This window comes from Giraffa tippelskirchi, chromosome 3 (genome assembly GCF_054371585.1).
Source record: "Giraffa tippelskirchi isolate mGirTip1 chromosome 3, T2T-mGirTip1v1.2.pri, whole genome shotgun sequence".
Classification (NCBI taxonomy): Eukaryota; Metazoa; Chordata; class Mammalia; order Artiodactyla; family Giraffidae; genus Giraffa; species Giraffa tippelskirchi.
This window is the reverse complement of record NC_137277.1, coordinates 96,770,776-96,798,016: the sequence shown is the minus strand read 5'-3', so window position 1 is coordinate 96,798,016 and position 27,241 is coordinate 96,770,776. Positions and strand designations below refer to the sequence as shown.

Genomic DNA, 27,241 nt, shown 5'->3' with positions numbered 1-27,241 from the left:
GAATATATTTGAAAGCAGAAAGTAAACTTGTTAAAGTGACCAAAGATGATTTACCTCCCTGCAACCTATTCTTGATTATTTTCCCTTTTTCTTTGCAGAAGGGAAGTCTATACTTACAAGAAAGTTTGCAGACAGAGTGCTCCCTTATGTATGTTGTTAATCTCCTATTCATCCACAGGTGGCAATACTCACAGTAAACACTACTTCTGAGCCCAAGCATCTTTAGAGACGATTTAGTTATACCAATAAATATATGTTCATACATTTGATTGAATCTGGGATATATCAGTGTCATTCCAGTAAGAAAAAAATTAGAATTTATTTTGGAGGGGAAGAAAATTATACTTGTTTTGTTACTTCTCTAAGCATTAAATTCTTAATTTTTTTTTCTGCTAACATTCCACTGGATTGAATACTCTCCCCTGAAAAAAGGCATATTCTTATCTCTTAAATTTTTTTCTAGCATGTATTGGACTTCTGGCTGTATCTCTTTTCATTATTTTAAAATTATTTTTTAAAAGTTATTTTCTCTAAAATTGCAACACGTATACTTTACAGTCTCTTTAGGGTTAATATTTTACTAATTGATCTGAATGATAGGAATTTTGCATCATAATCCATTTACCTACCTTTTATCGTTATTATTGTAATTGTTACTTATCTTTTATAGAAATTAAGAGGAAAGAGCAATCTTTATATTTAGTCTGATATTTTCTATTTCTAATACTCTTAATGCTTCTACAAATATCTGATTTCCTCTCTGGTATCCTTTCTCTTCAGCCTGAAGAACTTCCTTTGTCATTACCTGTTGTTCAGGCATCCTGACAATAAAATTTCTTGTTTTTCTTTTATCTGAAGATGTCTTTATTTTGCCTTTATTCTTAAAGAATATTTTCACTGGGTATACAATTTTGGGTTGGCATTTTTTCCTTTTAGAATTTTCCTATGTTGTTCTACTGTCTTCTGATGACCATAATTTCTGATGAGAAGCCAGTGTCCATGTAAGTCCTTGTTCCTCTGTAAGTACTTTGTCATTTTTTTCCTGACTACTTTTAATACTCTTCTCTTTTTATTTGGTTTTCATGTTTTTGATCATACTGTGCTTAGACTTTTATTGCTAAGTTACTGAAACTGTACATTCATATCTTTCACCATAGATGAGAGATTTGGGGCCATTATTTCTTCCATTTTTTTTGAAAGGGGGTACACCAATTTTATTTTTCTTTCTTGTATCTGGGTCTTGGATTCTATTTTCACCTTTTAGTCTTTTTGATATTTTCCTACAGATCTCTTTAAGGACCAGCTCACATATTATTTATTTTATATTAGAGGTAGTGTTCCCTCATCTGATCTTCAATTATTATTTGTTTATTGTAACATTCATAGTTAGTTAATCATATATGTCTTTCTGCCCAGCAGGATTTTACACTACATTAACCAGGAACTGATTCACAGATTTCACATATATGGTATTTAGCATAATAAATATTTTGAATTAAAAAAACTAGTGAAATTCCCTTATATATAATTTAATTGTGTTTATTGTCTTCTGGTTTCTAGTTCTAGTATTTGTATTGTAGCAAACAGAGTCTTGGTAAAGAAGAGAATATAAAAATGTTCATGTATATTAAACTCTAATTACAAGGGTAACATCCATTTTTATATTTTCATATAATATATGATTCATTTTTTCAGCTATTTTGTTTTCTTTTTAAATGGTGTTAAAATATACGTAACATAACAATTACCATCTTAACTATTTTTAAGTGTACACTTCAGTGGTAATAAATACATTTACATTGTTGTGTAGTCAATACCACCATCCATCCCCATAATTCTTTTCATCTTGTAAAACTGAAATCTATATCTATTAAACAGTAACTCTCCATTCTCTGCTTTCCCCAACTCTTGGCAGCCACCACTGTACTTTCTATCATTATGATTTTGACTATTTCATATAAGAGAATTAATATATAATTTGTCTTTTTGTGACTGGCTTATGTCACTTAGGTTGATGATCTCAAGGTTCATACATATTGCAGATCATACATATTGATAGGCCATCAATAAAAATGTGTGTGAGGTGATATTTCATTATGTTTTGATTTGCATTTTCCAAATGATTAGTGATGTTAAGCATCTTTTCATGAGCTTATTAACCATTTGTGTATCTTCTTTGGAGAAATGTCTACTCAGGTCCTTTGCACATTTCTGAATTGGCTTGTTTGGTTTACTTGTTAAATTTTAGGAATTCTGTATGTATTCTGAATATTGATCCCTTATCAGATACATGATTTGCAAATATCTTCTACTATTCTATAAGTTGCCTTTTTACTCTAAGTGAGTGAAGTCGCTCAGTTGTGTCCAACTCTTTGCAACCGCATGGACTGTAGCCTACCAGGATCCTCCATCCATGGGATTTTCCAGGCAAGAATACTGGAGTGGGTTGCCATTGCTATTTCTGCAAAAACATTGGGATTTAAAAAAATTGCAGTGTATTTCATTGACAATGTCATGTTCATTTTAGGTGTACAGCAAAGTGATTCAGCTGTATATATTCTTTTTCAGATTCTCTTCCATTTTAAGTTATTACAAAGTATTGAATATAATTCTCTGTGCTGTCCAATTTGTCCTTGCGGTTTATCTGTTTTATGTACAATGCAGTTCAGTTCAGTCGCTCAGTCGTGTCCGACTCTTTGCGACCCCATGAATTGCACCACGCCAGGCCTCTCTGTCCGTCACCAACTCCTGGAGTCTACCCAAACCCATGTCCATCGAGTCAGTGATGCCATCCAATCATCTCATCCTCTGTCGTCCCCTTCTCCTCAGGCCCCTAATCCTACCCAGCATTGGGGTCTTTTCCAATGAGTCAACTCTTCGCGTGAGGTGGCCAAAGTATTGGAGTTTCAGCTTCAACATCAGTCCTTCCAATGAACACCCAGGATTGATCTCCTTTAGGATGGATTGATTGGATCTCCTTGCAGTCCAAGGGACTCTCAAGAGTCTTCTCCAACACCACAGTTCAAAAGCATCAATTCTGCAGCGCTCAGCTTTCTTCACCATCCAACTCGCACATCCATACATGACCACTGGAAAAACCATAGCCTTGACTAGACGGACTTTTGTTGGCAAAGTAATGTCTCTGCTTTTAAATATGCTATCTAGGTTGGCCATAGCCTTCCTTCCAAGGAGTAAGCGTCTTTTAATTTCATGGCTGCAATCACCATCAGCAGTGATTTAAGAGCCTCAAAAAATAAAGTCTGACACTGTTTCCACTGTTTCCCCATCTATTTCCTATGAAGTGATGGGACTGGATGCCATGATCTTAGTTTTCTGAACGTTGAGCTTTAAGCCAACTTTTTCACTCTCCTCTTTCACTTTCATCAAGAGGCTCTTTAGTTCTTCTTCACTTTCTGCCATAAGGGTGGTGTCAGCTGCATATCTGAGGTTATTGATATTTCTCCCGGCAATCTTGATTCCAGGTTGTGTTTCTTCCAGCCCAGCATTTCTCATGATGTACTCTGCATATAAGTTAAATAAGCAGGGTGACAATATACAGCCTTGACGTACTCCTTTTCCTATTTGGAACCAGTCTGCTGTTCCATGTTCAGTTCTAACTGTTGCTTCCTGACCTGCATACAGGTTTCTCAAGAGACAGGTCAGATGGTCTGGTATTCCCATCTGTTTCAGAATTTTCCTCAGTTTATTGTGATCCACACAGTCAAAGGCTCCCACGTTCCTAATTTATACCTCACTACCTTCCCCCTTTGATAACCATAAATTTGTTTTCTATGTCTGTGACTGTGTTTCTGTTTTGTAAATAAGTCCATTTGTAAAATTTTTAAGATTTCATGTAAAAGTGATATCATATGGTATTTGTTTGACTTATTTAGTATGATAATATCTAGGTCTCTCCATGTTGTTGCAAATAGCATTATTTTGTTCTTTTTTATGACTGAGTAGTATCCTATTATATATATTTATATATATTAATATAGATATGTATATTACATGTATTATCCATCCATCTGTTGATGGGCATTTAGGTTGCTTTCATGTCTGGGCTATTGTAAATTGGGCTTCTATGAACGTTGGGGTGCACATATCTTTTCAAATTAGAGTTTTCATCTTTTCCAGATATAGACTCAGGAGTAGGATTGCTGCATCAAATGATAGCTCTACTTTTAGTTTTTTGAGAAACGTTCATATTGTTTTCCATAGTGGCGGCACCAATTTATGTCCCCACTAACAGTATAAGCTCCGATACTTTGGCCCCCTGATGCAAAGAGCCAGCTCATTAGAAAAGACCCTGATTTTGGGAAAGATTGAAGGCAGGAGGAGAAGGGGACGACAGAGGATGGGATGGTTGGAGGGCATCATCAGCTCAATGGACATGAGTTTGAGTAAACTCTGGGAGATGGTGAAGGACAGGACAACCTGGCATGCTGCAGTCCATGGGGTTGCAAAGAGCTGGACACGACTGAGTGACTGAACAACAACAACCATGTAAGAGGGTTTCCTTTTCTCTACACCCTCTGCAGCATTTATTATTTGTTAAGTTTTGATGATGGCCATTCTGATGGGTATGGGTGATATTTCATTGTAGTTTTGATTTGCGTTTCTCTAATAAGTAGCGATGTTGAGCACTTTTTCATGTGCCTGTCAGCCATCTGTTTGTCTTCTTTGGAGAAATGTGTATTTAGGTCCTCTGCCCACTTTAAAAAACATTTATTTACTTATTTATTTGACTGTGCCAGGTCTCAGTTGTGGCATGTGGGATCTTTTGGTTGTGGCATGTGAGATTTAGTTACCTGACCAAGGATCGAATTCAGGTCCCCTGCATTGGGAGCACAGAACCTTAACCATGATTGGGTTGTTTGGATTTTTTTTCTTTTTTTTTCGTCTGACATTACTATAGCCATTCCTGTTCTCTTTTGTTTGCTATTTGCATGAAATATCTTTTTTCATTCTTTCACTTTCAACCTGTTTGTGTCTTTGGATCTCAGGTGAGTCTCTTGTAGAAAGCATATAGTTGAATTATATGTTTTTATCCATTTTTCCAGTCTCTGACTTTTGATTAGGGTGTTTAATTCATTTACATTTAATTATAGAAGAAGGTGTAATCCAGAGCAAAATGTGATTAAAAATAGAGGTAGCTTTCTTAGTCCCCATGAGAAGCTTTTGAGTGTACTGGGGCAGGGTGAGTCATTTTATTTGGATATTAACGGAAAGGATGCAGGAAGTTGGAGCACTTAGGGACATCCGAATTACAAGTGAAAGAATGAGGTACCTATTGGGGTAAGTGTGGGCAAACTTTTGGAATGATAAGTGTCTATGGAGGGTTGTGGAGAAAACATCTAGAATGACTGAGAGTAATGGTAAATTCTAACTGATTACAAGTATTAAATCCATAGGTTCAAGCTGGAGGCTATAAACGAAAGGAAGGATTCTCTGCTTTTAAAAGTCTTTTCAAGCCCACAGCAAACATTATTCTCAATGGTGAAAAACTGAAAGCATTTCCTCTAAGATCAGGAACAAGACAAGGGTGTCCACTCTCACCACTGTTATTCAACATAGTTTTGGAAGTCCTAGCTACAGCAATTAGAGAAAAAAAGTAAATAAAAGGAATCCAGATCGGAAAAGAAGAAGTAAAACTCTCACTGTTTGCAGATGACATGATACTATATGTAGAAAACCCAAAGGAAACTATCAGAAAATTACTAGAGCTAATCAGTGAATTCAGCAAAGTTGCGGGATACAAGGTCAATACACAGAAATCACTTGCATTCCTATATACTAACAATGAAAAATCAGAAAGAGAATTTAAGGAATCAGTACCATCCACCATTGCAACAAAAATAATAAAATATCTAGGAATAAACCTACCCAAGGAGACAAAAGACCTGTATGTGGAAAACTATAAGACACTGATGAAAGAAATCAATCAAAGATGACATAAACAGATGGAGAGATATTCCATGTTCCTGGGTAGGAAGAATAAATATTGTGAAAATGATTATACTGTCAGATGCAATCTGCAGATTGAATGTGATCCCTATCAAATTACCAATGGCATTTTTCATAGAACTAGAATGAAAACTTTCACAATTTATATGGAAACATAAAAGACCCTGAATAGCCAAAGCAGTCTTGAGAAAGAAGAACGAAGCTGGAGGAGTCAACCTTCCTGACTTCAGGCTATACTACAAAGCTACAGTCATCAAGACCATACGGTACTGGCACAAAAACAGAAATATAGACCAATGGAACAAGATAGAGAACCCAGAGATAAACCCACGCACCTATGGGTACCTTATTTTTGACAAAGGAAGCAAGAATATACAATAGGGCAAAGATAGCCTCTTCAATAAGTGGTGCTGGGAAAACTGGACAGTATGTGCAAAAGAATGAAATTAGAACACTACCTATTGCCATACACAAAGATAAACTCAAAGTGGATTAAAGACCTAAATGTAAGGTCAGAAACTATTAAACTCTTAGAGGAAAACTTAGGCAGAACACTCTATGACATAAATCAAAGCAAGATCTTCTATGACCCACCTCCTAGAGTAATGGAAATAAAAATAAGCAAGTGAGACCTAATTAAACTTAAAAGCTTTTGCATAGCAAAGGAAACTATAAACAAGGTGAAAAGACGACCCTCAAAATGGGAGAAAATAATAGCTAAGGAAACAACTGGCGAAGAATTGATTTCTAAAATATATAAGCAGCTCATACAACTCCTACCAGAAAAGCAAACAACCCAATCAAAAAGTGGGAAAGGGACCTGAAGAGACATTTCTCCAAAGAAGACATACAGATGACTAACAAGCACATGAAAAGATGCTCAACATCACTCATTATTAGAGAAATGCAAAACTACAATGAGATACCACCTCACACCAGTCAGAATGGCCATCATCAAAGTCTACAAACAATAAATGCTGGAGAGGATGTGGAGAAAAGGGAACACTCTTGCATTCCTAGTGGGAATGTAAACTGATACAACCATTATGGAAGATGGAGTAAAACCACCATATGACCTAGCAATCCCACTCCTATGCATATACCCTGAGGAAATCAAAATTGAAAAAGGTACATGTACCCCAATGTTCATTGTAACACTATTTACAATAGCTAGAACATGGAAATAACCTAGATGTCCATTGACAGATGAATGGATAAAGAAACTGTGGTACATGTATTCAGCAAAATACTACTCAGCCATAAAAATGAATGCATTTGAATCCATTCTAATGAGGTGGATGAACCTAGAGCCTATTATACAGTGTAAAGTAAGTCAGAAAGAGAAATATAAATATTGTATACTGACACATATATAGGGAATCTAAAAAGATGCACTGATGAATTTATTTTCAGGGCAACAATGGAGAAACAGACATAGAGAATAGACTATGGACATGGAGGGAGGAGAAGAGGGAGAAGGGGAGATGTATGGAGGGAGTAACATAGAAATTTACAATACCATATGTAAAATAGATAGCCAATGGGAATTTGCTGTGTGACTGAGGAAAATCAAGCAGGGGCTCTGTGACAGGCTGAAGGGTGGGCATGGGGAGGGAGGGGACATGGGTGTACCTATGGCTGATTCTTATTGATATATGACAGAAAACCACAAAATTCTATAAAGCAATTATTCTTCAATTAAAAAATTAAAAAAAAAAGTCTTTTCAGATGTTATCTACTTTGGAAGTTCTTACAGGGAGGTCAAAGTATAACCTGTTGGAACTTGATGGTTACCTTAGTGTGATGAACACTGATTATTTTTTTCAGGCAAGTGTCAAATATTTAACTTTTTTCCTCTATATAATATTTTATATATTTATGTATTCAAATATATGAGTGTTTATGGTTTTTGTGCTGTGTGCTTCACCTAAAAATTATAAAGAATACAGTCCTCAACACGTGTACCCCAATGTTTATTGCAGCACTGTTTATAATAGCCAGGATATGGAAGTAACCTAGATGTCCATCAGCAGACAAATGGATAAGAAAGCTGTGGTACATATACACAATGGAATATTACTCAGCCATTAAAAGAATACATTTGAATCAGTTCTAATGAGGTGGATGAAACTGGAGCCTATTATACAGAGTGAAGTAAGTCAGAAAGAAAAACACCAATACAGTATACTAACCCATATATATGGAATTTAGAAAGATGGTAACTATAACCCTATATGGCAGACAGCAGTAGAGACACAGATATGTATAGAACAGTCTTTTGGACTCTGTGGGAGAGGGCGAGGGTGGGATGATTTGGGACATGGCATTGAAGCATGTATATTATCATATGTGAAATAGATTGCCAGTCCAGGTTCAATGCATGAGAGAGGGAGCTCAGGGCTGGTGGACTGGGATGACCCAGAGGGATGGGATAGGGAGGGAGCTGGGAGGGAGGTTCAGAATGGGGAACACATGTACACCCGTGGCGGATCCATGTCAATGTATGGCAAAACCACTACAATATTGTTAAGTAATTAGCCTCCAATTAAATAAATTTATATTAAAAAACAATAAAGACAATGGAGTTGGATTTTTAAAAAAAAGAATTCACTCCTCATGTTTTACTCTCTTCCATTCGTATATGGCTTAGTTATTATTTCTAAAGTTTGGATCTTTATTTTATCAGGAATACTTATTGATATAAGACATGAAATAAGATTTCAGCTTTATTTCATTTTAATTTAGAAAATGGCTAGCCAGGAGTGATGTCATCAACATAATGGAATAGAGTTTTCTGCTGTATTTCCCTCAAAAACTACCAACTTAGATTATTGCCCAGAGACAGGAAACCCTTTGTAGAAGTCCAGAGGTCCAATGGAGAAATTCCAGCACACTGTTGGAGCAAAAAAAAAATCTGGCATTGGATGCATTTAAGAGGGTAAGAGGACAATGCCAAAGAATGGTCAAACTACTGCACAGTTGCACTCATCTCACACACTAGTAAAGTAATGCTCAAAATTCTCTAAGCCAGGCTTCAACAGTACGTGAACCATGAACTTCCAGATGTTCAAGTTGGATTTAGAAAAGGCAGAGGAACCAGAGATCAAATTGCCAACATCCATTGGATCATCAAAAAAGAGAGTCCCAGAAAAACATGTGAAAGTGAAAGTGAAGTTGCTCAGTTGTGTCCGACTATTTGCAACCCCATGGACTGTAGCCTACCAGACTCCTCACTCCATGGGATTTTCCAGGCAAGAATACTGGAGTGGGTTGCCATTTCCTTCTCCAGGAGATCTTCTCGACCCAGGGTTTGAATCCGGGTCTCCCGCATTGTAGGCAGACGCTTTACCATCTGAGCCACCAGGGAAGTCCATACAGAAAAACATGTATTTCTGCTTTATTGTCTATGCCAAAGCCTTTGACTGTGTGGATCACAACAAACTGTGGAAATTCTTCAAGAGATGGGAATACCAGACCACCTGACCTGCCTCTTGAGGAATCTGTATGCAGGTCAGGAAGCAACAGTTAGAACTGGACATGGAACAACAGACTGGTTCCAAATTGGGAAAGAAGTACACCAAGGCTGTATATTGTCACCCTGCTTATTTAACTTCTATGCAGAGAACATCATGAGAAATGCTGGGCTAGGTGAAGCACAAGCTGGAATCAAGATTGCTGGGAGAAATATCAATAACCTCAGATATGCAGATGACACCAGCCTTATGGTAGAAAGTGAAGAAGAACTAAAGAGCCTCTGATGAAAGAAGAGAGTGAAAAAGTTGGCTTAAAGCTCAACATTCAGAAAACTAAGATCATGGCATCTGGTCCCATCACTTCATGGCAAATAGATGGGGAAACAGTGGAAACAGTGACAGACTTTGTTTTTCTGGGCTCCAAAATCACTGCAGATGGTGACTGAAGCCATGAAATTAAAAGATGCTTGCTCCTTGGAAGGGAAGTTATGACTAACCTAGACAGCATGTTAAAAAGCAGAGACATTACTTTGCCAACAAAGGTCCATCTAGTCAAGGCTATTGTTTTTCCAGTAGTCATGTATGGATGTGAGAGTTGGACTATAAAGAAAGCTGAGCGCCAGAGAATTGATGCTTTTGAACTGTGGTATTGGAGAAGACTCTTGAGAGTCCCTTGGACTGCAAAGAGATCAAACTAGTCAACTGTAAAGGAAATTAGTCCTGAATATTCATTGGAAGGACTGATGCTAAACCTGAAACTCCAATACTTTGGCCACCTCATGTGAAGAGCTGACTCATTGGAAAAGACCTTGATGCTAGGAAGGATTGAAGGCAGGAGGAGAAGGGGATGACAGAGGATGAGATGGTTGGGTGGCATCATGGACTCACTGGACATGAGTTTGAGTAAACTCCAGGAGGTGGTGATGGACAGGGAAGCCTGGCGTGCTGCAGTCCATGGCGTCACAAAGAGTTGGACACGACTGAGTTACTGAACTGAACTGAACTGTAGAGGGTAAGAAGAACCATTTCAATTGACCCATGTTACTTTTCCCCTAAGATGGCATAGCTCCATGTTGAAAGAGATCTCTGAGTCCATGACTTCTCCCATAGGGGAAAGTGAGAAATATGAGTTAGTGCCTGTTTCATCAGCTGTTTAGGATGCTGCCAAAGAGACTGACTTCTTTCTCACTCCGTATAGAATAGTCTGTAGTGTGCCCTAAATAGGAGAACAGCAAGCAGTGCTCTTGAAGGGCATCAAGGGCTTGCTGATCCTATTGTGTCATGGACTCCATCAGGAAGCCCATCCATGAGAAACTGGTGACTCCTTGCTTCCTCCCCGCTTGCCCACAGGCCCACCTCATCCACACACTCCCTCCCCAACCATGGGTGGCTACATGAAAGCAAGCCTTTATAGATGGCTAGTGACCATGAGCAGAAAGTCAGACTGACTCTACAGGACTGGGAAAAATCACACTAACTTTGAGCATCCAGCACTGTCCTAGGAAAAGCACAAGAGAGGCTGTTAGCACCTGGCCTGGCTTTGCATTATTAAAGGTGGCATACAATCTTAAGAATTCCCCCACCAGAGGGAACAAGAGGTATAGAGCAGGTGTATCCATAGGAAAAGTTTGAGAAAGCCTCAGAATTTAGAGTGGACAGAAGGTATTTCTCTTCTGAAGTCAGCCAGTAAAGATTGAAGGAATTGATTTCTTCTTCACATGTGAAAACAGCAATGAAAGACTTTGAGGAACATCAAAAATCAAGGAAACTGACCCCAAAAATATAAAGATCTGTGATTTTCCTAATACAGAATTTAAAATATATGTTTTAAGGAAGCTCAATGTCTAGTAAGACAATGCAGAAAGACAATTTAATAAAATCAGGAAAATAATGCATAATAACAAGAAGTCTAACAGAGATACAGAGGTCATAAAAAGGATTGAACAGGAATTTTGGAGCTCAAGAAGACAACAAGTGAAATGAAAAATGCAAGAGTGAGCAACAACAGGGTGGATCAAGCAGAAGAAAAAAATTTGTAAAATAGAAGATAGGTCATTTGGAATTATCCAGTCAGAGGAGAACAAAGGAAAAAGAATGAAAAAGTAAATAAAACCTACATGAATTATGGAATTCCGTTAAAAGAAATAGTCTATGCATTATACAAGCTCAACATTCGGTAAGCTGAGATCATGGCATCCGTTCCCATCACTTCATGGCAAATGGATGGGGAAACAGTGGCTGACTTTATTTTTTGGGGCTCCAAAGTCACTGCAGATGGTGACTGTAGCCATGAAATTAAAAGATGCTTACTCCTTGAAAGGAAAGTTATGACCAACTTAGCATATTAAAAAGCAGAGACATTACTTTGTCAACAAAGGTCCATCTAGGTAAGGCAATGGTTTTTCCAGTAGTCATGTATGGATGTGAGATTGGACTATAAAGAAATCTGAGCACCAAAGAATTGATGCTCTTGAACTGTGGTGTTGGAGAAGACTTTGGAGAGTCCCTTGGACAGCAAGGAGATCCAACCAGTCCATCCTAAAGGAGATCAGTCCTGAGTGTTCATTGGAAGGACTGATGTTGAAGCTGAAACTCCAATACTTTGGCCACCTGATGCAAAGATCTGACTCATTTGAAAAGACCCTGATGCTGGGAAAGATTGAAGGCTGGAGGAGAAGGGGATGACAGAGGATGAGATGGTTGGATGGCATCACTGACTCAATGGACATAAATTTGGGTAAACTTGGTGAGATGGTGATGTACGGGGAAGCCTGACATGCTGCAATGTATGGGGTCGCAAAGAGTCGCACACGACTGAGCGACTGAACTGAACTGAATGCATTATACATAATTGGAGTCCCAGAAGAAGAGAAGAGAGAAAGGGGGGTAGAGAGCTTATTTAAAGGAATAATGGATCAGAATATCAAAAATCTGGGGAGAGATTTGGATATCCAAATTTGTGAAGTTCACAGATTCCACCAAAATTTTGACCCAAAACAATCTTCTCCAAAACACAGTATAATAAAACTGCCTAAAATCAAAGAGAATTTTAAAAGCATCAAGAGAAAAGATATTCCTCACATACAAGGGAATCCCTGTAAGACGACCAGTGGATTTCATAGCGGAAACTTTGCAGACCAGAAGAGAGTGCTATTCTATGTTCAAACTGCTGAAAGGTAAAAACTGCCACTGAAAATACTCTATTTGTCAAAGTTGTCCTTCAAAATTAAGGAGACATAGCTGAAAGTTCTTTAAGCTGAAATGAAGGATGACAGTAGGGGCACAAGGGGACTGTGGACAAGCCAGCATTTTTTTCTAACTTTACCATATACTCAAAAATCTCAGGTCTTTTCCCATAGTTTGAATTATAAGAATTTGCTTTCTAATAAGTTCCCAGGTAATAACAAGGCTAATGATCCATGTAGAATACTTTGAGTTTCAAGGACTAATTCAGTGCATATTAAAATCACCTAGGGAGATTTTAAAATTCCCACTGTATGGTTCACAGCCTTACCATTTAAATCAGAATATAGAGGAGTGAGAACTAGGCATAAGTATTTTTTAGGGAACCCAGGTGATTCGAAAGTACAGTGAATTTTGGGAACCACTGGAAGTATGCTAAAATACTCCCCCACTACCTTCTTGTGAATACAAGGCAATTTGTTTAGGCCATTTTCATTGTAATATAAAATGGAGATCCAGCTGATTGGTGGGAATAGGCAAGTGGAAGATACCTATATATATATGTATTTATTTGTATACCTGTCTATCTAAAATCAATCAGTCTAACTGTCTATCTATCTACCTATCATCTATCTACCTTACATGACATATATAAGAGCTGGAGAGAGAATTAAAGTAGAAACTGAAGAATATGACTCTATATCACCCTGGTGTTTTTGGTGGAGGCACTTAACCCAGAAATGAATGACGTTTAAATGTTTCATTGCCAGAGGGGAAAAAAAAAACTTCCTTTACTAATTGCTCTTTGCTTACTGTCTATCCACATGTATAATCTCAGTTAAACCTGATGAAAATATTTGCAACACATACTCACAGAATAGTATCCAGAAGGTATAACAAACACCTAAAAGATGAAAACCCTAATTTAAAAAAAAAAATGAGCAAAAGACACAAACAGGAGTTTCTCCAAAGATAAAACACAAATAACCTATAAATATAGAAAGGCTGCTCAACCTTGTTTGTAATCAAGTAAATGCAAATAAAAATTGCAAGATACAATTTCAGATCCACAAGACTGGGAAAACAAATGGAATGGAATTTATTAAGTATTGATGAAGATATGGGACAACAAGAATTTCATCCTTTACTGTTGGCCCCAGAGAGTGACATGATCACTTTGGAAAACAATCTAGCTTTACCTACTAAAATTGAACTTCTTAGTGTCAGTCGCTCAGTCATGTCTGATTCTTTGTGATCCCATGGACTATACGGTCTGTGGAATTCTCTAGGCCAGAATACTGGAGTGGGTTGCCATGCTTTTCTCCAGGGAATCTTCCCCCAGCGATTGAACCTGAGTCTCCTGCATTACAGGCGGGTTCCTTACCGTCTGAGTCACTGACAGACTCACAGTACTAATAATAAGAGGGGCTTTCCTGGTGGGTCAAGTGGTAAAGAATCTACCTGCCAATGCAGGAACAACAGGATACATGTGTTGGATCCGTTGGGATCAATCCCCTGGAGATTGGTTGGGAAGATCCCCTGGAGAAGGAAATGGCAACCCACTCCTGTATTCTTGGAAAATCCCATGAACAGAGGAGCCTGATGGGCTTCAGTTCACGGGGTTGCAAAGAGTAGGCAAAACTGAGCACGCCTGCACCACACACACACACACACACACACACACACACACACACACACACAATCATAAAGAGCTGTGAAGTTGTTATTTGCCCAGCAATACTATACAGGCATTATACATATTATCAAATATAATCCTCAACAGTTAAATGATATTGATACAGTTATTATCTGCATTTTAAAATCAGGATACAGAAGTTTACAGAGAATTATAGATTTTCCCAAGGCAGTACTAGTTGATTCAGCATTTAAGTCCCAGATTTAGCTCTTAATCACCATGCCAATGGAATTGGGATATAGCAGCTTGTTCTTAAAGTGTGATCCCTGGACCAACATCATTAGAATCACCTGGCTATGTGTAAGACAAGGTGAGGCCCAACAATTAATAGCTTAACAAGCGTGAAAGTTTGCACGTAAAAGTTTGAGAACCACTGGACATACACGATTTTACTAAATTTAAAAAGAGGTTATTATTTCAAAAAGAGGGATAGTCACTAAATGATAATGAGTTAACTGGTGCATTGTCTTGAAACTTTTTAAAATCTTTTAACTTTTTCCAGCTTTAGTAAGATATAATTGGCATATAATATTGTGTAAGTTTAAGGTGTATAATGTGATGATTTGATACCCATGTATATTGCAAAATGATTACCACATTAAGGTTAGGTAATGCTTTCATCAACTCACGTAATTATCTTTTCTTGTAGTAAGAACATTTAAGATTTATTCTCCTAGCAACTTTCAAGTATATAATACAGTGTTAAATATAGTCACTATGTTCCCTGATGGCTGAGATGTTAAAGAATCTGTCTGCAATGCTGGAGGCTCGGATTCAATCCCTGGGTTGGGAAGTACCCTGGAGAAGGAAATGGCTACCCACGCTAGTATTCTTGCCTTCAGAATCTCATGGATAGAGGAGCCTGGTGAGCTACAGTCTATGGGGTTGCAAAGAATTGGACACAGCTGAGTGACTTTCACTTCACATGCTGTTTATTAGTTCCTCAGAACTTTTTAACATTATAATTAGTAGTTTGTACACTTTGACCAGTTATCTCCCCATTTTTTACCACCCTGTCACCTGGCAGTCACTATTCTACCCTCTTTCTATGAGTAAGGGTTTTTTAGATTCCATATATAAATTAGTATTTTTCTTAATCTGTTTTATTTATTACACTTAGCAGAATACCCTCAGGGTTCATCCATGTTGTCACAAGTGATAGCATTTCCTTATTTTTACGGCTGAATAATATTCCATTATATATATACCCTACATTTTCTTTATCCACTCATCTATAATAGATAGTTAGGTCATTTTCATATCTTGGCTGTTGTGAATAAATGTTGCCATGAACATGGTGGTGCAAATATCTTTTTAAGATAGTGATTTCTTTTCCTTCAGATATGTATCATGAAGCGGGATTGCTGGATCACATGGTACTTCTATTTCTAATTTTTGAGGAAGCTTCATGCTGGTTTTTCCCCCATAGTGGTAGCAAAGTGTGCCCTTTTGGTTTCTGAAAGAGTATATGATGTAATCACATTAACTTTTTTAAAAATGTTTGATGAAATTCACAGTGAAGCTGTCTGCATCTGTGCTTTTCTTTGTAGGAAGATTTTAAATTACTAATTTAATCTATTTTGCTTGTTATATGTCTATTCAGATTTTCTTTTCTTGTTTCAATTTTAATAGTTTATGTCTTTCTTGAAATATGTCCATTTGATATGTTATTAATTTGTTTGCATAATATTCCAATATTCATAATATTTCCTTATAATTCTTTACATCTCTGTAAGTATAGTAGTGTAGTCTATGTCTCTTTAACATAATGACTTATTTCTATGTCTTCTTGAAGTATGCGATATAGTTATAATAATCATTTTGTATTTGTCTACTATTTCTGCTTATCTGTTTTATTTCTGAGTCTATTTTTCTTGATTGATTTTTAAATCCTTACTGTGGGTTGTATTTTCCTGCATTTTTACATGCCTTATAATGTTATAATGTTTTATTAGTTGCTAAACACTGTAAATTTTACCTTGCTGAATACTGGGTAATTTTTAATTCCTGTAAATATTCTTGAGTTTTTTTTTTTATTTTTTTTAAGGACACAGTTAAGTTACTTGGGAACAATTTATCCTTTCAAATCTTGCTTTTAAGGAACAAAGCAGTCTTTAAACTAGGGCTAATTTTTCCCCACGTCTAACACAATGCATTTCTGAGTGATCTATCCAATGCCCTATGAATAATGTTTTTTTTTTACACACTTAATCATTATCCAGCTAAAAACTGGAGGGGTCCCTCTACATATCTCCTTCTCTGTATCTCTCTTTCCTCTTTTGTCTGCCTTGCTCACTCTAATTGCCTTGCTTCCCACCCTCCACCCCTGAAGGTAGTCTCTACTCCTAATTTCATCTGTTCAACTTAAGAAGGCTATCAAGCTATGTTTGAAGTCCCCCTTCTTGTACTATAGCCATTCTCTAAACTTTGGTAACCTGGGGCATTCAGAGGGTCCACTTTGTTTCCCTTTCTTAGGGATCACTGTTCTGCATTGCCCATGATAAATAACTGTGTTTCACATATTTTGTTCAGGATTTATAAAGGAGAGTAAATCTAATCACTGTTTCTGTAATGACTAGAAGTGAAAGTGGAGCTTATATTTTAGGGGAGATAGTTAATATAAAAGATGATTAATGTAAATTAAGATTTGAGTTCTTTCAAAAGAGATTTCAGGGAAAATTTCCTTGAGGATGAACTTTTAGCTTGAAATCTGAATAATGAGGAGAATGTCATTGAAGATCTGGGGGAAGAGAGTTCTGGCATAGGGTAAAAATCTGGCTAGTGCAGAGGTGCAGCACCTAGAATAGATGATTTGAATCAACCCTATCTCTTTCTTTTAAAATTAATTTATTTATTTTAATTGGAGGCTAATTACAATATTGTAGTGGTTTTTGCCATACACTGACATGAATCAGCCACGGGTGTACATGTGTTCCCCATCCTGAACCCCCCTCCCCCTTTCCTCCCCATCCCATCCCTCAGGGTCATCCCAGTGCACCAGCCCTGAGCACCCTGTCTCATGCACTGAACCTGGACTGGCGATCTATTTCACGTATGGTAATATACATGTTTCAATGCTATTCTCTCAGATCATCCCACTCTCACCTTCTCCCACAGAGTCCAAAAGTCTGTTCTTTACATCTGTGTCTCTTTTGCTGTCTCACATATAGGGTCATCATTACCATCTTTCTAAATTCCATATATATGTGTTAATACACTGTATTGGTGTTTCCTTTCAGTCTTACTTCACCCTGTATAATAGGCTCCAGTTTCATCCACCTCATTAGAACTGATTCAAATGCATTCTTTTTAATAGCTGAGTAATATTCCATTGCGTATATGTACCACAGCTTTCTTATCCATTCGTCTGCTGATGGACATCTAGGTTACTTCCATGTCCTGGCTATTGTAAACAGTGCTGCGATGAACATTGAGGTACATGTGTCTCTTTCAATTCTGATTTCCTCAGTGTGTATGCCCAGCAGTGGATTGCTGGGTTGTGTGGCAGTTCTGTTTCCAGTTTTTTAAGGAATCTCCACACTGTTCTCCATAGTGGCTGTACTAGTTTGCATTCCCACCAACAGTGTAAGAGGGTTCCTTTTCTCCGCACCCTCTCCAGCATTTATTGTTTGTAGACTTTTGGATAGCAGCCATTCTGACTGATGTGAGATGGTACCTCATTGTGGTTTTGATTTGCATTTCTCTGATAATGAGTGATGTTGAGCGTCTTTTCATGTGTTTGTTAGCCATCTGTATGTCTTCTTTGGAGAAATGTCTGTTTAGTTCTTTGGCCCATTTTTTGATTGGGTTCTTTATTTTTCTGGAATTGAGCTGCATGAGCTGTTTGTATATTTTTGAGATTTTAATTTCAACCGTATCTCTTTAACCTCATCATTTGCAGTTGCCTTATTGAAAGTGAAAGTGAAAGTGGTTCAGTCGTGTCCAACTCTTTGCAACCCCATGGACTATACAGTCCATGGAATTCTCCAGGCCAGAATACTGGAGTGGGTAGCAGTTGCCTTATTATGACCTTATTATTCAGCCAATATGAGCTCTTTTTAAAATTTATTTTTAATTGGAGGATAAGTGCTTTACAATATTGTGTTGGTTTCTGCTCTACATCAACATGAATCAGTCTTAGGTATACATATGTCCTCTCCCTCTTGAACCTCCCACCCACCCCTCACCCCATCCCACCCCTCTAGGTTGTCACAGAGAACACCTGGCTTGTGAGCTTTTTCAGTGCCTTAATTAAACTGCTGCTTTTCTGTCTCCACTTATGTCATCTCCTCAATGTAAAATGCCTTATTATTTATTTCTACCTCTGGAAATCTTACTTCTTGCTAATAACTAAGACCAGTTGCTATCTCCTTCATGGGTCTTCATTGATAGCCTCAGTCAGTCTTTTCCCTCTGAATTCCTAATGCATACATATATTTTGTTATACCCAAGGTTCTTAACCCTAACTAGGTACAGATTTTGGTACTTATTATAGTCTGATTTTTCTTAGTATTTTATTTTCTACTTTATCTTCAGTGCCTAGAACACCTCCTCGCATACAATAGAAAATTAATGAATGTATATTGGTTAAGTGGTTATATTATACTTATTTGTGAGTATCTTTCTCTGAAATGACAATTTGATATAGCCAATTTGAAGTAGCCCTTTTGATTTGTAAATTGTAAAAGTACTTAATTGTTTGGTTTTTATTGGGGGGATGGGGCTGTGCCATGCAACTTGCAGATCTTAGTTCCCTGACCAGGGATCAAATCCATGCCCCCTGCAGTGGAATCTGAGTCCTAACCACTAGACTGTCAGGAAAGTCCCTAAAAAGACTTTTTAGAATTTGTGTAATGTGTTCAACAATACTGACTTATATCCATACGTGAATCTTACCCTGCAGATTGTTTCTAATCAATTCCTGATCCCATAACCAATCCTTTTCGTCTTTACTGAACCTTCTTAAGTTAGACTCAGGGATAGCATACCAGTGTCTGTTGCACACATTCCTTGGTTGCTATAACACTTTATTTTTACTAAAGTAGCATTTAATATTTATTTCATTCTTCTCTAAAAGCTTCTCAAGAATGATTAATAGACTTTATTTCCTAGAGTTTCTAGTACTAATACACCAGTAAATGTCAAAATGCCCATAACATAGTCATTTCAGCATAAGGCAAATGGTTAGCGAAGGGGCACTGGTTTTAGAATTGTAAGAGAAAGAAATTTAGTTTAAACTAGCTTTGGAAGAAAATTGTTATTGGCTTTGGTAATCAAACCACAAGAAATGCTGGACTGTACATAGATTCGAGGGATAATTATTACTTGTCACTCATTACATCTCTCCTTGCTTATTTTCTGTGATATTTTATGCATTCTCCTGTAAGTATTTTTCCTATGGTGAGAGTCATGGTCTCATATCAGCTCTAGAGCCTCTCATTCCTCCATTAGAGAAGCATGGAGATTAGATGTGTACTGTATCAAGTTTAAGAACCCAGGAGAAAGATACTAATGCTGTTAGCTCACATTGGGTCAGATGCTCATTTCTGGACCAATAAATTCGAGCTAAACAGGACATTTTCCATAAGAGAGGCAAAACAATAAATTTCCAATAAAAGATCCAAACCATGGCTCTGAACTTGAATTCCACAGATAGGGTGGTTAATATGTTTTCTGCTAGATTCCTTTACCAAATTAATGTCTGGGACTACCAAAGGAATTTTTTGTGTTTTGCCGATATGTCTTGGTGGTTCTTTCCACCCTCTCCTAGTTGTTCACACACTGAACTATTGTTATTCTAGAGACGTACTGATGAATAAAGATGATCTTGAAGTTCTCAAAGCTGTTTTCCCCTTATCCATTTGCTCCCATGTGGCATCATGTGGCAGGGCAAGCTCAGTCCTCACCATAGAGAAATCTATAGCAATCCTGGATTTCAGAGAAGCTCCTTTTCATGCCCAGTCTAAGGCCTGCCCCATGATGATTGACAGAAAGAATCATCTACTTCTTCTGGGGAAGTCTCTACCCTCAGGTGTGATGTACTCTCCATTACCCAGACAAAGAATAAAAATATTGAATAGTATATTCCTAAAAGTCTCTGTAATTTAGTAATAAGTGATATCAAGTGGGAGATATTAATATATATGTGGGAAATATTTCTCTTATTCTAGAAGGGCACAGTTGGGCTAAAGATTAATCCATTTTATAGTGTTTAAATGACACACCTCTGAGCCTTCAACACCAGTATTCATATTTATGTTTACATCACAGATTTCTTCATGATTATTCTCTTGAAATAAAGACAGTCTTACTTTTAAGAAATGTAACTCTTGAACACCTCCAGTGCTTCTAAAACAAAGCCAATTTAATGTTTTACTTTACCAGTGAGGTTAGTAATAATTTTTGGTTTGAATAATCCAACGTGCAGTGTTTAAACTGTTCTAAATTTGTGGTACCAGTAGAGTTAGGTGTGGTGGTTTTTACTGTAGGAGTGTTTTTATTAGTTGAGGCTCTTCCTGTGAATTTATAGTCTTATGTAGTTTCATAGGACTAAGGTGCTATTCATTCATTTATTCATTTAACTAATTACTGCATGCTTTCATTCACTTGTTCACTAAAAGTATTTGTTGAATTCATAATAGACATGCAGTGCAATGATGGATCCTGGAAAAACAACAGAGAATGAGACAAATTTACTCCATACTATCATGGAAGAGACTCTAGTGGAATATTTTGAATGAAGCTCCAAATCAGTATCTTTTTTCACTCTTGGTGGAAAATAAAAACCCGAAAACTTCCATGCCCTTATGAAGGGCACTGTTGTTATCCCTGATGTCCTGACCTGACTCTGGAAATTTTATTTAGTTTACCATAATGATTCATTCATTCATTCAGCTGAATGGCATTCTTTGCTTCCTGTCTCCAGCAGATCTATGTCTACTGGACCACAGGAATTAAAATTTCATGGTGAGAGAACTGACACCATGATACAGTTTAAAAATATTTGTGCACTTTTATGTAATCAGAGATTTTAATAAAAGAAGTGATTCATATTTATTGCTGATCAAACTACTAAACTCTTTTCCCAGTGAATATTCTGCCTCCCCTTCTGAGGAAAAAGATTTGTTGCTTATTTTATACATGTTCTTACAGTTAATTTGTTTGAGACATTATTGTTACATTGTTGTAATTTGAGTTGAATGAGCCCAATTACTTCAATATTTTGCTAACTTGCTACAGGGAAGGAAGCAAAAACAACAAAAATAAACCTCACAAATAAGATATAGTGAAATAATTTGAAAAGACAAGATTAGGTGTTTATTTTCACTTTACTAGTCTAGTTTTCAAGGTAAACAATAACTGACTTCTATTTTTTTATTAGCCTACCTTCCCTACAATTTCTGCTCTCTTTGCTTTCTTTCCTAGTCTCCTGGAGTATAATTGTCTATACTTAAATTTCTCTCCTCCTAAGGTTTCTTAAATTGCTTCCCACCAACTTGATGAATTGCTCTTGTGAAAGTCTTCAATAACTTCCTTCTTGTTAAATACAAGTAGAATTCTCACTCCTCATCTGTTTTGAGTAATGGAAATGCCGTTCTTCCAATTTTCAGGCCCCAAACCTTGGCATCATCTTCAGTTCTTTTTTCTCCTACATGCTGCATTCCATCCTTAAGCAAATTCTGATGGCTCTACATTCAAAACATATCCAGAACTCCACCATTTCTCATCTAGTTCAAGCCATTATCATTTCTTGGTTGGGTTATTACAATAGCTTCTTACCTGGTTTCTCCACTTTCTTCTTTGCTAACCTGTCTATTCTTGACACTTTTTCTCTTTGCTGGAAAACTGATTCACCCAAATTATAGCTTCATGGTCCACTACTTCACTTCCTTCAGGTCTTCATTTACATGTTACCTTCTTAGTGAGGTCTTCTATGGCTACCTACTTAACGTTGAAAATCCAGACATTCCTTATTCTTCTTTCTTGCTCTCTATTTCTTCATTGTACTTATCATCATCTCAGATACTGTATGTTTTACTCATATACCTATTTACTTTTTGTCTTCTCTGTCCCTTTACACCAATCAGTCTTTTTGGATTTTTTATTTTCCTACTTTATCTCCAGTTCCTAGGACAGCAATTATCAAGTATCTGGCACATAAAAGTACTCAAATCATTATTCGTTGAAAGGAATAAATTTTGTTGCTACTAGGATAATTTTCCATTGGGTCAGAAATAGTCTGAATAGGTTTATTTCTACAGACATAGTTTTTACTGAGAGAGAGAATATTATATTTTTTTATTCAACTGTAATGCACAGCACAGCATAAGGTCTTGTAGGGTATTACAGTTTTGCAGGGGAGCTGAAGTAGATAAGACATCAACACAGATTTATACAAATAAAAACAATTTCAAGAATATATTGAATTTAAAGATACTTCTGAAGGTTGGGAAATGGTTAGATGTATTGGAAAAATGGTTTCTAGAGTTGTAAACTGGGAATCAGTAATAGTCAAAGCACATATTTAGGTAATAAATGGATCAATGAAAAGTCTGGAAGACTTGAACCTTTTGAAGAAACATATTCCATCATCAGGCTTTCTCCTGGCCCAAACCTATATTGCCAACTCTTTTCTGATTTGTCTGCCTTCAGACGACTGCCACAACCTCAAATTCAGTGGAATTTTTATAATGGCCACCATTTGTTGAGGAATTACCATTTACTTGCTGCTATTCTATGTGCTTCACATGTGCTAGCTGATTTAATCCTCAGAACAACCTTGAGTTGGTTCTTTTATTACTTTAGTTTTATAGGTGAGGAAACTGAGACTTTAGGGATTTTCAGAAATTTACCCAAGGCTACACAGATATTAGGGCTTCCCAGGTGGCTCAGTGGGAAAAGAATCTACCTGCAATTCGGGAGACATAGGAGATGCAGGTTTGATCCTTGGATCAGGAAGATCTCCTGGAGGAGGTCATGGCAACCTATTCCAGTATTCTTGTCTGAAGAATCCCATGGACAGAGGTGCCTGGCAGGCTACTGACTGTAGAGTCACAAAGCATTGAAAAGAACTGAAGTGACTAAATATGCAAGCATACTAATACTAAATGACAATTCTGAGTACAAAGTTACGTTCTTAATCACTGTTATTATTTTCAAGATAAAATTTTTTAGGTGTTGTCTCAGTCTGTTTCTTTTACTGTTTTCCATATATTGTTGAATATTACCACTATCTGTCAAGCCAAAATCCCACACATATTTATCTTCTTCTTTTTCTGCATCAGAATAATCAGTAAGTCAATGTATTTTTCCTTTTATATATCTCAGATATATAAAGATATATATATATAATCTTTTATCTGTTTTCTTTTGTCCATTATTACTGCAGATATCATAATTCAGGCTCTTAATCATCTCTTATCACCGAGGATAACTAGTCTCTCTGCCACCAGTCTTGTCCCAGCATCTTCCATGTGATAGATTTTTTTTAACTGCTTATATGTCATATCACTTTTCTGCTTAAGATCCTTAAAGAGCTTCTTATTATCTGTAGGATAAAGTCCAATCTTTTTTGAGAATGGCAAAAATAGCCTTTTATAATTGGGTGTATGTCTTTGCTTCTTCCTTCTTTCCCACCAGCTTTCTTTCATACATTCCATGTATCAGCCATATACAACTTCTTTGAGTTCTGTAACACTTGATATTCCTCTTGTCTGGAATACTTTTATTCTCTTCTCCTCTAGAACCCATTCTATAATAAGTTGTCATATGGAGTGTTAAGTGAATGTTTGTCTCTCCCACAGAGTTAGCTCTCTGAGGATTTGCTTTATGCCTTATTTTTCTTTCTAATCTTTGTCCCTTTATGCAGTTTTATTTATTTAGCACATATTGTAATTTATAATTTATTACAGCACATAATGTATGTACTAATTTGTAAACCATGAGTCAGTGAATAGACAAATATCCAGATGAGTATCAGTAGATATATATTTGGTTTTGCAATTTTGGGAATACTCTTCAAAGACTGAGTAGTTGAGGAAAGTAGTAGAGACAGTTATCTGATTAGACTGGTTAACAGTGAGGTACAGAGTTGGAAAAGTTTCCTTTTTGAGTTTAGTCGAATCTCTTATATTTTGGATTAGGAAATGGAAAATGAAATCCACTACAGTATTCTTACCTGGAAAAATCCCATGGACAGAGGAACCTTTTGGGCTACAGTTCATGGGATTGCAAACAGTCAGACATGACTGAGTGACTGAGCACACAGTCTCTTATTTAGTTAATAAAATAAACAAAGTACTAGCGTGAGTAATTTCAAAATTCCAGTTTTCATTCCAATCATAAAGAAAGGCAATGCCAAAGAATGTTCAAACTACCACACAGTTGCACTCATCTCATACACTAGCAAAGTAATGCTCAAAATTCTCCAAGCAAGGCTTCAACAGTACATGAACCATGAACTTCCAGATGTTCAAGCTGGATTTAGAAAAGGCAGAGGAACCAGAGATCAAATTGCCAACATCCATTGGATCATCGAAAAAGCAAGAAAATTCAAGAAAAACATCTACTTCTGCTTCATTGGCTACACTAAAGCCTTTGATGGTGTGGGTCACAAGAAACTGTGGAAAATTCTTCAAGAGATGGGAATACCAGACCACCTTACCTACCTCCTGAGAAATCACTGTGCAGGTCAAGAAGCAACAGTTAGAACTGGACATGGAACAACAGACTGGTTCCAAATTGGGAAAGGAGTATGTCAAGGCTGTATACTGTCACCCTGCTTATTTAACTTATATGAAGGGTACATCATGAGAAATGCTGGGCTTGATGAAGGACAAGCTGGAATCAAGATTGCTGGGAGAAATATTAATAACCTCAGATATGCAGATGACACCACCTTTATGGCAGAAAATAAAGAGGAACTAAAGAGCCTCTTGATGAAAGTGAAAGAGGGAAGTGAAAAAGATGGCTTAAAACTTAACATTCAAAATCTAAGATCATGACATGCCATGATCATGCCATCACTTCATGGCAAATAGATGGGGAAATAATGGAAACAGTGACAGATTTCATTTTCTTGGACTCCAAAATCACTGCAGATGGTGAATGCAGCCATGAAATTAAAAGACCCTTGCTCCTTGGAAGAAAAGCTATGACAAACCTAGGCAGCATATTAAAAAGCATAGACATTACTTTGCCAAAAAAGGTCCATCTAGTCAAAGCTGTGGTTTTTCCAGTAGTCATGTATGGATGGATATGCCAGCGAATTTGGAAAACTCAGCAGTGGCCACAGGACAAAAGGTCAGTTTTCGTTCCGATCCCAAAGAAAGGCAATGCCAAAGAATGCTCAAACTACCGCACAATTGCACTCATCTCACATGTTAGTAAAGTAATGCTCAAAATTCTCCAAGCCAGGCTTCAGCAATACGTGAACTGTGAACTTCCAGATGTTCAAGCTGGCTTTAGAAAAGGCAGAGGAACCAGAGATCACATTGCCAATATCCGCTGGATCATCGAAAAAGCAAGAGAGTTGCAGAAAAACATCTATTTCTGCTTTATTGACTACGCCAAAGCCTTTGACTGTGTGGATCACAATAAACTGTGGAAAATTCTTAAAGAGATGGGAATACCAGACCATCTGACCTGTCTCTTGAGAAACCTGTATGCAGGTCAGGAAGCAACAGTTAGAACTGGACATGGAACAACAGACTGGTTCCAAATAGGAAAAGGAGTACGTCAAGGCTGTATATTGTCACCCTGCTTATTTAACTTATGTTCAGAGTACATCATGCGAAATGCTGGGCTGGATGAAGGACAAGCTGGAATCAAGATTGCCGGGAGAAATATCAATAACCTCAGATATGCAGCTGACACCACCCTTAAGGCAGAAAGTGAAGAAGAACTAAAGAGCCTCTTGATGAAAGTGAAAGAGGAGAGTGAAAAAGTTGGCTTAAAGCTCAATGTTCAGAAAACTAAGATCATGGCATCTGGTCCCATCACTTCATGGCAAATAGATGGGGAAACAGTGGAAACAGTGTCAGACTTTATTTTTTGGGCTCCTAAATCACTGCTGATGGTGATTGCAGCCATGAAATTAAAAGACGCTTACTCCTTGCAAGGAAGGTTATGGCCAACCTAGATAGCATATTTAAAAGCAGAGACATTACTTTGCCAACAAAAGTCTGTCTAGTCAAGTCTATGTTTTTCCAGTGGTCATGTATGGATGTGAGAGTTGGACGGTGAAGAAAGCTGAGCACCGCAGAATTGATGCTTTTGAACTGTGGTGTTGGAGAAGACTCTTGAGAGTCCCTTGGACTGCAAGGAGATCCAATCAATCCATCCTGAAGGAGATCAGTCCTGGGTGTTCATTGGAAGGACTGATGTTGAAGCTGAAACTCCAATACTTTGGCCACCTCATGCGAAGAGTTGACTCATTGGAAAAGACCCTAATGCTGGGAAGGATTGGGGGCAGGAGGAGAAGGGGACGACAAAGGATGGGATGGTTGGATGGCATCACTGACTCGATGGACATGGGTTTGGGTAGACTCTGGGAGTTGGTGATGGACAGAGAGACCTGGTGTGCTGCAATTCATGGGGTCGCAAAGAGTCGGACACGACTGAGTGACTGAACTGAACTGAACTGAACTGAACATGTATGGATCTGAGAATTGGTCCATAAAGAAAGCTGAGTGCTAAAGAATTGATCCTTTTGAATTGTGATGTTGGAGAAGACTCTTGAGAGTCCCTTGGACTGCAAGGAGATCAAACCAGTCAACTGTAAAGGAAATCAGTCCTGAATATTCATTGGAAGGACTGATGCTGAAGCTCTGATATTTTGGCCACCTCATGTGAAGAACTGACTCATTGAAAAAGACCCTGATGCTGGAAAAGATTGAAGGCAGGAGGAGAAGGGGATGACAGA

The 27,241-nt window shown here is 37.4% G+C and overlaps 1 protein-coding gene across 2 annotated transcripts in view; it reads left to right on the top strand.

The window, feature by feature from the left end:
- The window catches only part of SLC4A10 (solute carrier family 4 member 10), a 450,611-nt gene that overhangs the window by 93,938 nt on the left and 329,432 nt on the right, over nucleotides 1-27,241 (top strand). The gene's annotated exons all lie outside the window — the stretch shown is intronic.